The sequence below is a fragment of the Neophocaena asiaeorientalis genome, unplaced genomic scaffold (genome assembly GCF_003031525.2).
Source record: "Neophocaena asiaeorientalis asiaeorientalis breed wild unplaced genomic scaffold, Neophocaena_asiaeorientalis_V1.1 scaffold26, whole genome shotgun sequence".
Taxonomy (NCBI): Eukaryota; Metazoa; Chordata; class Mammalia; order Artiodactyla; family Phocoenidae; genus Neophocaena; species Neophocaena asiaeorientalis.
In genome coordinates, this window is record NW_020173108.1 from 5,456,514 (window position 1) to 5,471,103 (window position 14,590).

Consider the following 14,590-nt stretch of genomic DNA (forward strand, 5'->3'; position numbering starts at 1 on the left):
AAGAAAAAGAAGAAAAATGCAATGAATAAAAGAAGAGACATGACAAGAAAGGTACAAAGGAAGAAATGCTAGTGGAGCACCATAGAAGTAGAGTCCAGATGCCTCATGGGGGCATTCACTTCAGGGGAACTGTGAGAATTCACATGCTATAGCAACTACCATCCCTGTCCCAGGGGCCATTACAGCCATCCCTGTTCCCCAGGACCCCCTACAGATGTCTGTGTGTCACCCCTGCCTTTCTCCTCACTTCCAGGTCTCGCCTAGGTGGTTCTCCTAACTAGAGTTTATTCATTTAAAAAAGAGCAAACAGGATAGTATTTGAGCAAATAATTGACTCGCAGTATTTTTCCATCTTCTCACTTCAAGCATCCTAACACTTTGCTTGCATCAGGATTTTGCACAACAGAAAACTTGACATCAAAGGTCTTTCCTGCCTTTTGTGAAAGCTTAAACCCTCTGAAGAAATTTTGCCAGGTGTCCCGGAGAGGAAAGAGAGAAAAGATGGCAACTCTCAAGGGGGAGAGAGATTTCCCAAGATGGTGAAGGATGAAGGTCAGAGAGTCTCTCTAATGGTGGGGATCACACACTGCTCCTTGACAGAAGCCTGAGGAGGGGAAGAGACCCCAAGAACAACTGTAGAGGGCATCTAGGAAAGATGGCCCTAGGTAGACGAGGCTCTATCCCTAAGATTCCAGGGTGAAATCTGGAATCTGAAGATGGATGCTGGGGCTGATGGCCCCAGTTGGACTGAAACCCCATGCATCTCAGCAGTAGCCAGCAAGCACCATAGCCCGTGACCAGAGGGACCAACCTGTTGCCTGGGCAATACCTGAGTTCCTTTGCACAGGCCTTGAAAGTGCGGAGTCCCAATAATGACTGAAATTACGTTTCCCTCCAGCCTTGAGGGAGGAGGACCCAGGGCAGATTTAAACTGATTTAAAGATATGAAGAAACAGAATGATTCTTGCAACATAGCATCCGTGGGCTGATATTCATGTACCAACAAATGTCTGGGAGTGGCGGGGTAGGAGAAGAAGAGGGGCTGATGTTCTACCTGGCACAGTCTCTGAGGCGGAACCAGCAAGCTCCCGGGGGTACATATTAGGTGCGTGGAGGCAGGGTGACCACCGTGGCTGGGAGAGAGCACAGGGCTGCCTTATAAATCCTTTAGTGGGTAAACGAGTGCCCAGAAAAACAGAGAGTGGGTGGAGTAACATAACTGAAAACAGCTGAACTGCGAAGTGGGCCTAATTTTTTCTGAACTAAGAATGAGTAAAATGTCTTTTCAAGAACCGGGTATAAAAATGGCACCAGGAGATAAAGAAAACCCACTATATTTAGTTGTTCACACACAGCTAATATAGTAGCCATGCAATGCATTAAGAAAATCTCCCCCTGTACTTTTCATAACTTGCCTGGTTGTGTGATGATCCAGCATTTGGAGACGGGGAAACAAAAGGCCTCCTGACCCAGGGATGGACCCTAAGAGCCTGTAGGCCCATCTGATGGGGAAGCATAACCACTCAGGGGGTTCAGGAAGGGCTTCTGACTGCAAAGGCTGCACCTTTTTGAGAAAAGCACACAGAGTGGAGGGAAAGAGGAGGTCACTGCCCCAGCAGGCCAGGTTGGCTGGGGCAGCCCTGGCCATCTGGACAGCTCGTGCCATGGGCTAGTCTCACACCCACTTTCTCATCCAGCTCTTCTTTCGGTGAGATCAAAGGGATAATCAACAGATTTGCTGTTATCTTCATCATTATTATAAAATATTCCAGTCATATTCTGAGTAAGAAGTAATTCCCTCCGAGCAAGTTGTAGAGCAGTAATTCAAAGCAGGCTCTCTGGATCCAGAACTCACCGGCTCACCTCCTCTTTGTTGTATGGCTTTCTACGAGCACAGCAATGATGGCTTTCACATGCATTCCACAGATGTGGCACCAGCTGTGGACACCCATCAGTGGCACTAAGCCACTGTAATCTGTTAATGACTATGCAAGGTCAATGGTAATTTAGTTTTAAATGTCACATAAAAGGAAGGAGGGAATCACATAAAGGAGAAAAATAGGCCCTCTAGAAACAAACAATTAAGAAGGTCTAATACTTAGCATCTTAGAAATATAATTTTACTTTTTGTTATGTTCATATACCCATTATTAAGGCCTGGTTCTGGGCTAGGGAGTCCAGTAAGCTGGGCAGGCTTTGAAAAGAGGGATCCAGACAAAATCACTGATTTGCTTTTATAAAGTTACATTAATTAAATAATAATAGGAGAAAACAGCCATAATGGTGAGAAGAAAATAAAATGTATTTTTTTCTCTTTGAAAAATTATGCATCCCCAGTACACAGGAATTAGCTATTATCTGCAAATACTATGTTATTAAATTTTCTCTTTCCTTATGCACACATCCTTTTTTTTTTTTCCTACAAAAACTGATTGCCACGGATGTGGTCCTGAAATCCTTGTGGTTTCTGAAATCCTGTTCAAAGGACGCAATACATTTTCCTATTCCTGTAGTTTGAGCCAAGCAAAAACAGGAACTAAGTCAAATCATTCCATTTCCTTTTTTATAAAATTAATATACTGGCAGATTAGCAAAATGCCATAGATATGGTCTACCCTTTGTTCACTGGTTTAACCACTCAGTCAATAAGCATTTAATGAGCGTCTAGTATGTCTCAGGCACTGGGAAAGCAGAGGTCAATCAAACACTGGTCTCTGCCCACATGGAGCTGAATTTAGTAGAGTTGGTGGCCATATCAACAAAGAATTGTGATAATATTTGGAAATACTATGAGAAGTCTTTTTCTTTCTCAGAAAATCTTTTTTTTACCTTGTGACTCTTTCACCATTTAACCAGACCGAGAGACGAAGGCTGACTGCCCGCAAAGAAAAGACACAAAATGATCCAGTCAGAACAGCATCCAATTTCTGGCTGAGAATATAAAAAGAAAGCCTTGAAAGCTTTCACTTCTAAGAGCCTGGAGTTTGAGGGAGGGAGGAGATGGGGGGGTAGCTCTTGTTGTATTTATTTATTTATTTTTGAATGCTAAAACCTTGGCTCTGACTCAACAGAGTAAAGCCTGAAACACTAGCCAGTTTCTACCAAAAGCCAGGGAGTGGGACAAAATGCATGATGACGCAAAAACAGCTTTACAGCCTCAGAGGAGACAAGGCCTTTTCTGAGAAGGAGAAGGAGCTTTGAAAGGATGGAGAAAGGAGAACTAGAGTGTTGAGATGCAGATGTGGGGTCTGCTGAAACCCCTGCCTGGGGGTGGGCGGCTGGGAGACATTAGGGATCTGAGGATGGAAGGTGCCCTGCTTTCTATCTGGAGTAGCCCTGCTGGCCTTCTCTTTGGTCGCTGTCCATGCTCAACTACTTGTTAAATCTTTTTAATATTGTCCTTACACTGGAGAATTTGGGTGGTTTTATTCAGGAGTGTCATAGAATATGACCTGCAATTTTGAAAGAACTCCAGTGAGGATGAAGAGGAAGGACGGGAGGAGGAAAGACCAGAGACTTGGGGAGATGCTTAGAGGCCATTGCCCAGGCACAAGAGGGGAGCAGCCAGTCCAGAAGTGGCAGCACCTTCCTGCTTTACACCAGTTCACTTCTGAGGGAGGTGAAGTAGGGGGAGGATTGGGGATTGTTCTCAGGATTCCGGCATGTGGGCTGGATGGTGCCATCAACCAGCAGACTACTGAGGAGTACAAGTGAGTTGAGGAATTCAGTGTCACCCAGGCAGGTCGTGAAATCTCAAGAAATCCTTGAGAACTCAGAGAAATGTGAACTGCTTAATGGTATGGTAAGGAGAATCTGAAGCTAGTGGAACAAATCTGAAGCTAGTGCTTATTAATGAATTGTGATGCCTCTCAGGGTGGTCTCTGGGGTTCCACTGGAGGCTCTGCCCTTGGCCTATTTTTTTCAAGAACTTGGATGTAGACACCAAAGACATACTCATCAAATTGGTGTAGGATGCAAATTCTGAAGAAATAGCTATTACAATAAATGATACAATGAAAAACTCAGAAGGCTGAAGCAAGTGTTTGAATATAAAAGGATGACACTGAACAGAATAAATGGAAAGTCCTGCATTTAGGTTTAAAGTAAAGTGAAGAACACAATTAGAAAATGTGAAGGCCTGGCTTGGCAGCAGCTCCTCAGAACAACGACATGAGGATTTTAGTTGTCTTAAAGATGTTGTGAATCAACAGTGTGATGCCACCACTTGAATGCAGCCCCACCTCTAGGGAGGATGAGGTAGAGGTGAGAAGACCTCCTTCCTAGCAAGGTGCTGCAGTTTTCCCAAGCTAAAATCTTTTTCTGAGAAGAAAAATAAATAGTTTCAAGAAGCCACAGATGAAAAACCAAGGCTTTTGGTCACCCATTCCAAACACACAAGGCAGGGAACAGCTCTTCACTTGGTGATTTTATGTCCTGATTGAGTCATCGCTTTATCCAGAGACAGCTGGTGCTCACTGACTATCCATCCACATGCTCTCTGACACTTTCCGGGGGGCTTTCACTTGGGTTGGGGACTTATGATTGAGTCCTGGCAGTTAAGAATGAGAGCAGAAGGGATATGGTACTTCTGACCCTAGGTTCTGAACTGTCAGTGTGCGTTCTCCATCCGTCTCCACCCCTGAAGGATGAACTCGGAGTCACATATTGAGATGCTGGCAGCACAAGATGGAGAGAGCCTGGACCCTTGAGTCGTTGGATAACAGACATCCCTGCTGACCCACATACTTCACATGAGCAAGAAATACACTTTTGTTTTTGTTAAGCCCCTGAGATTTAGGGGTGTGTCCATTGCTGCCACTAGCATAACCTAACCCTAATAGTGTTTATCCTCGAGCATCCCTGGTCTCTGCTAAAGTGTGTCAATGGTCCATAGCCATTATATTCCTCTTTAGGGAACTTTTGGGAAACTCAGCCTGGGGCTCCAGCTCAGTGTCCTTGATGAATAAATGCTATGGTCACACACAAAAGGAATGGGTAACATGGCTGGAGGAAACCACTGTTTGATCTAGATAATTTATATTTCAAGGAAAGTACCAATTTATTCGAAGACAGAAAGACACTCAAGTCATGAAATTCAATATATCTCTTGAGTTTTCCCATCGAATATACTTACTTAGGGTAAAGGTTTGACTAGATGCCAGCCTGGGTCCCTTTCAGTTCTATGAAGTAAAGCTGAAATAACATAAGGACTAGAGGAAATCTTAGAGTCCATCTAATTGTACCAAATGCCAGACTTTATAGATGAGGAAACTGAGCCCAAGAGATGTTAAGATATTTATCCCAGATCCCTTAGATCTCCTGAATTCCATTTTCAGTGCTCTTTCTAGTATATTGCCTTAAACAAACAAACCAACAACAATAACAAAAAGGCCTCCTGATTCTTTTTACCTTAAAGATGAGCTGATTCCTTTCTCTGGGACCCCTTCAATCTATATGAGTCCATGAAAGGGGGAGGGAAATGTCTCCTTAGGAGCAAAAAGGAATAGAGAATGGCAGATGGAAGAAGGGAAAAAAGTGCGAGCATATCACCTTCTTATTTCAGGAACTCCATGTATCTTTCTTGGCCCCAAACCCCTAACCCTTTTTTTCTGCAAGCCCTCCTCCTCCTAGGAATAGACACAGGCTGCAAAATCAGCCTGGAACAGAGTCCTTAACTTTTTCTCATTCCAGTTTAAACTTAGTCTAGTATGGTTATATTTTTTAGTCCAATCCAGTTATAAAAATTCTTCTTTATAATTTCAACCCCCTAATATTCTTATTTCAAGATTCCTTCCCTATTCTCCACCACCTAGTTTTAACCTTTTGGTGAGAAGCTGGGAAGGAAAGGGTATCTGCTGGCTTATTAGAATAATGACTCCTAGCTGGAGGGCAACCAGAAGCTCAGGTTGCCAGACTCTACATCCGTCATAGCCACTGGCCAGTTCCATCGTGGATAATCAGGGGCCCCGCTGGTCCTCACTATGTTGGGGATCCCACTTCTCAGTGCCATTTTCTCCCTCTCACCTTGTATTTGTTACTTAAATCGGAAACTCCACGGAATGACCAGTGGGTTGCTGTGTCCTCTTATTCTGCAGCTGGTCCGGGTTTAGGAAAGCGAAAAATCTCTTGAGTCACTTTGGATTGATTTCATGAGAAACCAGGGGATTCAGCCTTGCCTTTTGCCATTCCCTCCCCTTCTTTGACTCTCCCTAAAACCCCTTCCCACACTCCAGGAACACCACCTGCAACCATCCAGGAGGAAGGAGATGCCAGGCTCCCCTTTAGCTCATTTGCCCACATTTCACTAGGGAAGACTTAGAAGACTTCAGCTTTGGGAAAGCAGTTGAAATCCCCCTCCTTCCACAATGGGAGGTGAGATAGAAAGGGATACTGACCACTTCAGTAATAATAAAATCTACTTATCACCTACTGTGTGCCAACTGCTTTTCAAATGCTCTACATATTATCTCGGTGAATCCTCACGAGGACACTAATGAGGTGGGAGTTCTAAAGAAGGTGACTTTTTTGTTGTTGTTTTAGAGACACTGAGATGGGGATGTGGAGAATGCTGCTTCAGAGGTTCTGCTAAAGTGCCTCATCTTAACAGCCCAGGGGGAGGGCATCCAGTTTCCTTTGTCCTCAGTTTAGAACTGTCTCCACAATTACCCGTTACTTCCAGTCAGCAAACTTGAAGGAGCAGGAAAGGGTTTTGTTCTGTACACTTTTTTTTTTTTAACATCTTAATTGGAGTATAATTGCTTTACATTGTTGTGTTAGTTGCTGCTTTATAACAAAGTGAATCAGATATACATATACATATATCCCCACATGCCCTCCCTCTTGCGTCTCCCTCCCATCTTCCCTATCCCACCCCTGTAGGCAGTCACAAAGCACCGAGCTGATCTCCCTGTGCTACACGACTGCTTCCCACTAGCTATCTATTTTACGTTTGGTAGTGTATATATGTCCATGCCACTCTCTCACTTCGTCCCATCTTATCCTTCCCTCTCCCCATATCCTCAAGCCAATTCTCTACATCTGTGTCTTTGTTCCCGTCCTACCCCTAGGTTCTTCAGAACCATTTTTCTTTTTTTTAGATTCCATATATATGTGTTAGCATACGGTATTTGTTTTTCTCTTTCTGACTTACTTCACTCTGTATGACAGACTCTAGGTCCATCCACCTCACTACAAATAACTCAATTTCATTTCTTTTTATGGCTGAGTAATATTCCATTGTATATATGTGCCATATCTTCTTTACCCATTCATCTGTTGATGGACACTTAGGCTGTTTCCATGCCCTGGCTATTGTGAATAGAGCTGCACTGAACATTATGGTACATGACCCTTTTTGAATTATGGTTTTTTCAGGGCATATGCCCAGTAGTGGGATTGCTGGATCATATGGTAATTCTATTTTTAGTTTTTTGAGGAACCTCCATACTGTTCTCCATAGTGGCTGTATCAATTTACATTCCCACCAGCAGTGCAAGAGTGTTCCCTTTTCTCCACACCCTCTCCAGCATTTCTTGTTTGTAGATTTTTTGATGATGGCCATTCTGACTGGTGTGAGGTGATACCTCATTGTAGTTTTGATTGCATTTCTCTAATGATTAGTGATGTTGAACATCCTTCCATGTGTTTGTTGGCAACCTGTCTGTACACCACACTCTTACACTACAATTAGCATGTTGCTTACAACAGGAGAGTAATAGGAATGCATGTGTGTCTCTGTTTACATTGCTTCGTTGTGCTTTTTCACTATGAGAGTAACAGAGACTGTAGCAACAAATTCAAGCAACACAGAAATATAACAAATAAAAACCAATTTTCTGTTACTTAATTGACTCATCCACTGACATTCAACCACTTTTATTAGTTTGGAGTGTGTATGTGTGTGTGTGTGTGTCTTCTACGTACACACTTTTTTTTTCACTGTACATACAGAGATAATATATTTGCTTTCATTTTCATAAAATAGAGTTATATTATATATGTCTCTATATACACACATATATATTATACATGTGTTTTATATATATAATATATATGTAATATATTTCTGAGTCTTTTTTTCACTTAACATATTAGTATGTCAGTACATTCAGATCCATCTCATCTTTTCAGTGGTCCTGGAATATTCCTTGGCGTGAATGTTCTATGACTTATTTGTCCATTTCCCTATTGATGGTATTTAGTTTGTCTCCAGTTTTTTGCTTACAATGTGTACACACACACACACATACCTTTCCCTCTAGAGTCAGAGCTTTTCTGAAACAGAATCTTGTATGTGGGACTACTTGGTTGGAAAATGTGTTTATTTTAAACTTGATAAAATCTACCAAATTGTCTTTCAAAAAAGGTCACATCCATTAACAAAACTGTAAAGGGCTTTGTCTTCTTATCGTATATGTCATCAAAATCTTACTCAATTTTTGCCGACTTACCCCTCCCAAAAAAAGAACTATTGTTTTAATTTCAATTACTGTACCTGTTAGTCTGTTTGGGCATTTTTCAAATGTTATTGTCTATTTGTAATTTCTTCTCTAAAATTCCTCTTATCATTTGCCCATTTTTTCCCCTTTTGTCTTTTTGTACTGTTTTGGAGGAGCTTTTTAGCTATGATAGATATTAGCTCTGTCTTTTCTATGTGTTGCAAATATTTTCCCACAGTCTTCATCTGACTTTTAAATTTGTTCATGTGAGCTGATTTTGCCAAGCAGAAGTTTTGGCTTAATTATTCCAATCTGTCGGCCTTTTTCCTTTATGGTTTCTGGGCCTCCTGTGGACCTCAGAAGGCTCTCCCCACTCCCCATTTGTGAAAATATGGAGAATGTGCTTACTTAGAGCACGAGATGGTCCAATTCCAAGAGGCAACAGCAACAGAACTGATAGAATGCCAAGGAAAATTGCGCTGAGCCCTGTGAGGAATCTGCCTGGCCCACATTTCCCCTCCACTGTACTTTTCCAGCCTGTGGTTATTTGTTCTGCCTCTAGGCAGCCCTGACGTTCCACCAAGTTCGCCCCCTTCCTCCCTCATTCCTGTGCAGAGAACTGTTTGGTTTTCTGTCTTTGTTCTTGTTTTCCAGACAGTTCTCTGTAATAAGTGGGGCTCCATTTACCTGCAGGTCTCCCACCCTAGGACTGAATGCAACATTACTGACGATATTTGCATCTTTCTGCACCCCCTTCCTGCTTCACCCCCCCACCCCGCCACTTCCTGGAGTGAGCAAGCAAAGCAGCCAAAGTAGACGTTTGACACATCTGCCCTGGGTTGGCTCAGTTCCAATGGGAAAGTTTGATGTTGCAAGATTTTCATAGCCACTCGCATTTCCCTGACTTACAATCATACAGGCTTCCTTGACTTCCTTCTAATTCAATAAAGACAAAGAAAGCAAGCTGAGTTTGCACTGCTTGGGTCCTGGGGGAACCAGCCCCAGGCAAGCAGATGACAACAGCCTTTGTCTTGGGCCCCTTTCTCTGCCCCAGCTGCCCTTTCTCTCTTGGCTCACTGGGCATAAGTGCTATCAAGTTTCTTTCCCTAGTGGGGTCAATCACAAGCCAATGTCAAGGTTTATCATAGGAGGATTTTTGCCCCACCAGTCTGTCAGCATCCAACATCAGTTATGTCCATTTCTTAAATATTCTGAGTAAACGTGGTATGCCTGTGTGCAAATGCAGCTTCAAGACAAGCTCCCCAGCTGCCCATTGCAAATACATTTTAGCCTCCTATACCTGAACTCCTCCTGTGCAAACATCTGGCACACTGCCCCTTCCCTAACTTTTCCAGGTTTCTGGGGGTGGGGGGCAGGATGAGTGCAGGGGATGGAGGATTAAGCTCAAAGGCTAGGATTTCAGGTTTCAGTGCTCAAAGCCTGGGAAGCTCAGAGCCCATGGGGACCCGTGGACCCACTGCCCAGAAGGGCGTCTCCTCCTGACCTCTGCTCTGGAGGAGCACTGCTTCCCTGGGGACTTTGCTGGTGAACTCTGTGGAGGGTGCTTTCAACACTTCCTTTTGTCTTGGTTATTCGTATTTTCTGATTTTTTTCTCTCAAAATTCTAAGTATTGTTTCTAATAATAAAATACAGTTTTATCCTAAATTAAAAAAAATATTATCCTTAGAGAGAAGCTCTCAGAACTCCCAGGAAGACTTTAAAGGAAGCTATGTGGACATTTAAATGAGTTAGTAAGTCCCCCAGAACTTAGGAAGCTCTGGCTAAATACCAATTGTTAACATTATCAGTATTATTATTACTACTATTATTCTGAAGAAGGAATACTTTTAGGGTAAAAGTAGAGTTGGCATTGAATGAGGAACAGAGAGTTGGATTAGAGGGTGCTTCTCATGGAATATAGAATCTGCTCAAATTAGCCACATTTATGTTTGGGAGCCATATGAGTTTTTCAACTAGTAAGGTTCCCAGCAGCATGATGGATGCTGATATCTTGATGTTTCTCCCTGTGGCCTGGGTTATAGACAAATAATTCAGGGGGAAAAGAAAAAATAAAAAACAGAAGAGTCTCTCTAAACATAAAGCACTGAAGAGAGACTAGAAAAATCAGGAGAGAACTGGGAAGAGACGAGAGGACTGAGTTCCTAGCCGATCCTGAAGCAAAGAAAGATCATTGGTCTAGTGATTCCTGAGAGGCGTGCTTACCACGTATAATTCTGATTTTAGATATTCTGTCCCTTTACGTCAACATATACAGTCAAGCGTTCTGATATTTACATTAGAAACCATGACCACCGCACGTGTCCTTAAACACAGGGAAACATCTAAAGGATGCATGATTTCCTCTGTTCAACATGCATTGTAAATCTCATATAACCAAATCTTTTGAAGTTTCCTTTCACCAAAAGGAGAGAAGCAGCAGCTCAGTGGCACACAAGTTGTTGAAAATGCATTTCAACCAGAGGATGCCATTGCCTCTGGGGCCTCATGCCTCCAGCTCACATATAGGGCTTCCGCTGTTTGGGGTGCCAGGAACCCCGCTAGGGATCCAAGTTTTCAAGGCTAATGAAGATGATTTAGATGTGACGTGTGAAAGGGCCGTGTGGCATAAAGGCTTTCCTGTATGAAATCCTGGCACAGCTGCTCAGAGAAATGTGAGTGGGCGGGGATGAGGGGGTGTGAGAAGGCAGGATGCCATCAGGCAGAGCTAGCCATAAAAAAGGAGTTAGAGAGTCCAACACCCCTTTTTGTCTTAACTTTATCAATTTCATCTTCCTTTCTTTTTTTAAAAAAGTCCCATTTTAAAAACTTGGCAATTCATCCAATAAAGCATGCCTCTATGCCCAAGTAGTAATATTTACTTTTTAAAATGTGGGATTTAAGATAACAGGGTCAACAGAGAGAACATAATTAATGGAACAAACGGCTGTTGATCACCTAATTAACCAAATAAACTTGAACCTTGGGAGAAAAATAGGTGGACTGTGACCCAATCATTCCTTGTATTCATGAAGCACCAGGAAAAGCTGAATAATTCCAGAGAGAACATTCGAGAGCATATATTCATTGGCCATGAGTTTAATGTAAATATGCATCAGCCATGAGGAACCTAGAACTTTCCAACACAGTAAAAGCAAAGCTGTGCTGATTTAAAAAAAAAAAAAAAAAAAAAGACGTATAGCCTTTCACCATGTAATCTTTGTTCTTAAACCTCACCTTTCGGGCTTCCCTAGTGGCGCAGTGGTTGAGAGTCCGCCTGCCGATGCAGGGGACACGGGTTCGTGTCCCGGTCTGGAAGGATCCCACGTGCCGCGGAGCGGCTGGGCCCGTGAGCCATGGCCGCTGAGCCTGCGCGTCTGGAGGCCTGTGCTCCGCAACGGGAGAGGCCACAACAGTGAGCACCGCGTACCACAAAAACAAAAAACCTGACCTTTCAACCCCCTTCTGAGACAGACAAGCCCATTACAGTACCCGGTGCCTCACTAAGCTCCGCCTAGCGGTATGAGATCCTGACCTAACAGGTGGACCTCTCATGCTTAATGATTTCTTTCAGCTTCTTTCTACAGAAGGAGCACACCCAAGACGGTGATAAGAAAGAGCATGGCTGCACCGCCACTGTTATTGCCCCACCAGGCTGATTTCTAAGGTTAAGGAAGCAATTGTAAAACTTGCCATATTTTTCTTGATGATGATGTTAATGCTCTTTACGAAGTTAAAACAACAATGATCTGAACTGATGTAAACCTTTGGGGGCTTGCTGCATTTTCATGAAAGCCTGTAATGACGCGTGCAGAGTAGGAAGAGAGTCACCATCCTTAGTATTCATGAAGAAGACTGGCGGTGAGAACCCCAAGCACGAGCGCCATTGTATTAGCGCTTCCCGCCAACAGCACAGCCTGGGCACTTGATGGCGCAAGAGCAACACGTGCCCTGCTTTAAGGAACCCTCAGACACAGGAGGAGCTTATACTTGGAGTCAGGTCCATAACTTCCCATTACCGCGTATTAGCGACTTTCTAGAAAGGGACAGTTTCTAGATTTTTAATACAATCTAACGTTTATATGAAGTGCTTTATTATGCACTACACACTGCATATGCATTTTCTTTTTTCCTTCTCATAAAAATCTTATTGGTCACTTTTATTATTATCCTCATATTATGGATGAGAAAACAAGGCACCGAGAGGTTAAGTAGCTTTTCCAAGCTCACACAGCAATAAATGGCAACAGTGAAACTCAATCAAAGACAACAACGTTCATGCTTCTCTGAGACTCTGTTTTTGGGTCTGTTTACCAAGAACTTTCTCACATGTAATCCCTGGTAAACTTCAAAACAGCCCTGTACATTAAATATTATTGTCCTCATCGTATGAATGAAACTAATAAGGCTATAACATATACTTAGGTCCATTAGCTTTTTAAGTAAATGCCAAACAGATGTATGAACAACTAAAAACTCTTAAATATAATATTTTTCATATCATATATTTCAAATATTCATCACCTAAGAAAATGTTAATGTTCAATTTTAACATAAAGTTTGCCAACTCCCTTTCTGGATAGGTTGCCAGATTTAACAAATAAAAATACAGAATGCCTAGTTAAATTTGAATTTCAGATAAAAAGCAAATGATTTGCATGGGGCATACTTGTACTAAAAACGTATTCATTATTTATCTGAAATTCAAATTTAACTGGGCATCCTGAATTTTATCTGGCAGTCCTATTTCTGGAAGATATATTTAGTGTGCCATAAATAAGGAAATTTTAAGCCAATTGAAAAAGATCAGAGAACTACTCTTTTGTCATCAGCTACATTTGTACTAAGCGTATATCTGTGGATGATGCCTGCCTAGCTACTATACAACTGTGTGGTCTGGCTTCTGCCCTCCAGGAGTTCACAGTCCAAACAGTCATTACAATGTAAAAATAGTGATAAGTTGATGACTCTTTCAAATGCTTTTAGTTCTAGCTACTAAAAATTAATAACAGGAAGTGCCATTTGTATAGTTTTTGATTATTTGTGCTAATTTAAGATTCACAAAATTTTATGAGGGCTGTGGGTATTCCCATTTTACAGATAGAGAAAAAGAGACTACAAAGTTATTTGTCTAAGGAAACAAAGAATTGGAGCAGAACTAGGGTTTAAGTCTCCTGATTCCAGCCTCACTCATCTTTCCTCTACACCCAAAGGACCACGTTTCTCAAAGCAGCAGGCTAGCCATGGAGGGGAGCACAGGGAAGCCACTGCCAGATAGCGGTGAACACCCTATCTTTCTGGGTACCTTTATGATGGTGCCAGATCCTGGAACCCCAGATGACAACAGAGGGTGATGATTCACCATGAAGAGTCTTCTGGTTGGCCTCAAGCCCTTCAGACTCTGTTAACGGAGCAGGCAGGACTGGCTCAGGTGAACAACCTGGAAAGCAAATTTGTTGGGAGCAAAAAGTAAGTAATTCAGGAAAAGCTCAGGTCCTATAGAGGTGGTCTGACTTCCATCTAGGTCACATTTTTCTAAGTGGATATGATGGTTAACTTTATGCATCAACTTGAATAGGTCACAAGGTTCATGCTTGGTCAAACATTATTCTGAGTGTTTCTGTGAGGGTGATTTTGGATGTTTTTAATATTTCAATCAATAGACTGAGGAAAGCAAATTGCCCTCCCTAGTGGGTGGGCCTCATCCAATCAGGTGAAGGCCTGAGTAGGACAATAGGCTGACACTCCCCCAAATAAGAGAGAATTTCTCCTGCCTGATGGTCTTCAAGCTGAAAAATCCATTTTTTCCTGCCTTTGGACTCGAAGTGAAACAGTGACTCTTTTGGGTCTCAAGCCAATTGGCCTTTGCACTGGAACCACACCATCAGCTCTCCTGGGGCTCCAGCTTGCTGACTGCAGATCTGGGGACTTGTCAGCCTCCATAATCACAGGAGCCAAATCCTTATAATAAATATATACATACACATACATATGTATACATGTATGTATGTGTATATATATATAAAGCTAATATTTTCAGGTTTCTGAATTGTTTACACATACACATGCATATTCACATATTTGTGTAATATACATAGACCAAAGCCATTCTGAAATAATTCATTTCAGAACAATTAATCATATAGAACTGTAA